The sequence below is a fragment of the Meleagris gallopavo genome, chromosome 4 (assembly GCF_000146605.3).
Source record: "Meleagris gallopavo isolate NT-WF06-2002-E0010 breed Aviagen turkey brand Nicholas breeding stock chromosome 4, Turkey_5.1, whole genome shotgun sequence".
Lineage (NCBI taxonomy): Eukaryota > Metazoa > Chordata > Aves > Galliformes > Phasianidae > Meleagris > Meleagris gallopavo.
The window spans coordinates 62,428,919-62,433,080 of NC_015014.2; positions in this window are offsets into that span (position 1 = coordinate 62,428,919).

Below are 4,162 nucleotides of genomic sequence, written 5' to 3' on the forward strand. Positions count from 1 at the left end.
TTAATTTCTGAGGAGGAAAAACAGATTTAAGTACTAGAGAGGAAAGATAAAGCCACAGCTTCATTTATTTAAAAATATATATATATTTTTTTAATTTTAAAGCTTCATTTATAACAAATCATAACACAAATATAAGATGGTTTAGCAGCAATGTTGTTTTTTAAATCAATTTCAAACAAGCCTTGTGACAAGTCTCTAAGCACCCCTGGTGCTTTTTTTGCCCAAGCTTCTGCACCTCTGGTGCTTAGAGGATGCAGAGGATCATCTGTGAAGGCTCCAAATGACCACAGGATACCACCACCAATGGAAACTAGTGGTTACCAAGCTTCTGCCAAATTAGATAAAATATAATTACAGTTGCTTAAAAAACTCTGTATGATAAACACCTGAATCAGGAAAAAAAAATTAACTATGGTTTTTTTTTTATATACTCTGAATATCAGAATACCTGAAGAATTCATTCAGAGAGAAAAAAAAATTATAAACAAGAATTAAATTATGCAGTATTGATCCAGCAAACTGAAGACAATTCCTTACATGGGGAGGCAACAAGGAATTTTTTAGCAGCTGAGATTTTATGAGCTCTGTTAAACTGAATAACTATGGAATAGAACAAAATGAAATTATATCATATTACAACATGAAATCTGGTGGCCTTCTATGATGGAGTGACGGCATTGGTGGACAAGGGAAAGGTGGCCAGTGTCATTTACCTGGACTTGAGCAAGGCCTTTGACATGATCCCCCACCACATCCTTATCTCCAAATTGAAGGGATGTGGATTTGATGGGTGGACCACTCGGTGGATAAGAAATTAGTTAAAGGCCACAGAGGGTGGTCATCAATGGCTCTATGTCCAGGTGGAGGCTGGTAACGAGTGGTGTCACCCAGGATCTGTCTTGGGACCGGTGCTCTTTAACATCTTTATCAACGACATCGATGACAGAATCAAGTGGACCCTCAGCAAGTTTGCTGACGATGCCAAGCTGAGTGGTGCGGTTGACACGGTAGAAGGAAGGGATGCCATTCAGAGGGACCTCAACAGGCTTGAAGGGTGGGCCAGGTGAACCTGATGAGGTTCAACACAGCAAAGTGCAAGGTTTTGCACTTGGGCCAGAGGAATCCCAGGCACCCATGCAGACTGGAAGGAGCGGACCTTGAGAGCGGCCCTGTGGAGGAGGACCTGGGGGCCTTGATGGATGAAAAGCTTAACAGGAGCCAGCAGTGTGCTCTTGCAGCTTGAAAAGCAAATGGTATCTTGGGCTCCATCAGAAGAGGGGTGGCCAGCAGAGACAGGGAGGTGATTGTCTCCCTCTGCTTTTGTGAGGCCCCATCTGGAGTACTGTGTCCGGGTCTGGAGCCCCCAGTACAAGAAAGATGGAGAGCTGTTGGAGAGGGTCCAGAGGAGAGCCACGAAGATGATCAGGGGACGGGAGCACTTCCCATACGAAGACAGGCTGAGGGAGCTGGGCTTGTTCAGCCTGGAGAAAAGAAGGCTGCAGGGTGACCTCATTGCAGCCTTTCAGTACCTAAAGGGAGCCTGCAAACGGGAGGGGAATCAACTCTTTGAAAGGGTTGACAACTGCAGGACAAGGGGAAATGGTTTTTAGTTGAGGGAGGGGAGATTTAAGTTGGAAGTCAGGGGGAAGTTCTTTACAGAGAGAGTAGTGAGGTGCTGGAACAGGCTGCCCAGAGAGGTTGTGGATGCCCCGTCCCTGCAGGTGTTCAAGGCCAGGTTGGATGGGGCCCTGGGCAGGTTGGTCTGGTATTGAATGTGGAGGTTGATGGCCCTGCATGTGGCAGGGGGGTTGGAGATTCATGATCTTTGAGGTCCCTTCCGACTCTGGCCATTCTGTGATTCTGTGATAAAATACAAAAAGCTGTGCTATTTGTCCATATGAAGCACAGAAATAAACACTAATATTAACAGTGTATAGTGAAGTTAGAAAAGGTAAACAGCTAAAAGCCATTACCTGCATATTGAAGAATATAATACAAAAACACCATTAGGGTAAGTTTCTTCCCCATGGAGAAGACATTCTCTAATCTCATGATGATACAATGATATCAGTGGCTCTGTGCAGTACCGAATTTAAGGGAATGGCATGAGAGCACAGAGGAGTTTTTCAGTTCTTGTAGAGGAAAGAATTTTATTTCAAGAGAATAGAACCCATAACTATCATTGAGTTGTAAGTAATACAACTGGTTTCTTTAAGGAAAGTGAAGGCATTTCTTCTGTCTGTTAACTAATAATCCATCAACTGGACGAATTAGATTTTGGGAATTAAAAGTGGGAACCTGAAAAGGTTGGATAGTGGTAAACTGCAGTAGGCTAGGGGAAAACAGACACAAAATTATGCAGAGAGAAAATGTAGAGGGAAAAATAGAGCCAAATGAAAGAAAATTAGGGGGAGAGAGAGAGAGAGAGAGACTGATGATAGCTTTTACCAATCACAAACACTCTGTAGAGACAGGAGACAAGAACAGAGCAGGAGGTCTGAGAAGAAAAAGCAGAGAGTGTTGGGAAGATATTTGAGGCAAAGAGATGACATATTGAGGTAAAATACATTGAGCACACTTAGGCTGATCTATGGGTAAAGGGAAGCTAAGCAAAGAACTCAAGCATCATGAAATAAGTTTCCAAATTTCTGCACCATATGTTTTGAAACAAAACATAATCTAGATTTGCCAAGTAAAATTTTATTCTTACTTGGCAGCTTTGTTTAGAAAAGTGTCATAAAGCCTAAATATAGCTAAAGTGCATATTCCATTTGAACTATCTCATTGCTAAAATGGGCTCGTGTTTATAGTCAGTTTTGAGAGATTGAAAATTATTTTCTTCTCATCTTTCAATAAATTTTCAAAGAATGATTGTAGTTTGGTTTTATTTTAGGCTCTTTTCTTGGCTGATTGGGAAAAAATGGAATGCAGTCTTCCTGGGAAAAATTTTCTAACATTGCCTATAACATGCCCCCTTTCTTATTCATGTCAGAGAGCCTATTCTGCAAGTAATTCCCCTGATACTGGTGGCATCCCTAAGAAACACTGTTTCTTGCTATTTCTGTGCTCCCTAACATGGATCTGGTCCTTTATCTCTACTTTCTTCCTGGACCACAGTATTATTACAGATTTTGGTCTTCTACTGTAGATCCCAATTTTGTTTGGAAGCCATGGAGGCATTTTGCAACCCTCCTAAACTAGGAATCTGTTGCATTGCTAGTTTTTTTCAGTTGCAAATCCCTGAAATTGTATATTAAAATATTTACTAATTCAAATAACTGTAGTGAAATACATAGACCAAATAGAAAGTTCAAATATTTAAGTAGTGCCCATTCAGAATATATATTTTATTTGTGTAGACATAAATACATATTGTAAACTAAATGCTTGGCTGTACACATGCCTATAATTCACAGCTACTTACTGACATGCGTCACCACTTGGTATCATCACATCAGAGATGTGACATTAGACAGCAATTCATTTCTGTAATTTAATCAGACTCTTAAAGATCTCAATAGATATGATTCAGATTAATTGGATATTTAAAATAAGATTAGCTAAAATGGATCATATGGAACACATTTTGAGGAACATTTCTTCTGCCAGATATATAGAATAGTAAAGAAAAATTGGAAGCAGGAAGGGATGTATGGTTTTCTTCTCCTTAAAATACAATGAAAGAAACAAAAAATTGCACATTTCTTACATGGAAATTACTTTTTTGACAAAATTGATACTTTTTTTCCCCGAGTTTTGTGGAAGAAATGCAAATGAACTCCACATGTTCTCCAAAGTGTTCGATACTTCTGCAGACACTAAATATAGGCAAATCATTCTCAATATGCATGGACAAAAAGAAATAGTGAATGCTTGTTTAGCAACACAAACCATATTAAGGATTGTTATGTATAATCACAGGTAAATATTATGGCAACTTTTAGAGACGTGCATCTGGAACTTGGACCACATTGTGGCTAATTAGGGTTTTTTTTTCCATGAAATGTTTCTTCTCACTGAGATTGTCAGTGAGTGTGCTGTGCTTGTGTTGTGAAACATATTGTAAATCCAATATTTTGACAGTTCTGGCTCTGTCAGAGAGAGGAAGGGAAAAGAAGAGGGGAAGGGGAAAGAGGAGACGAGAGGAGAGGAGAGGAGAGGA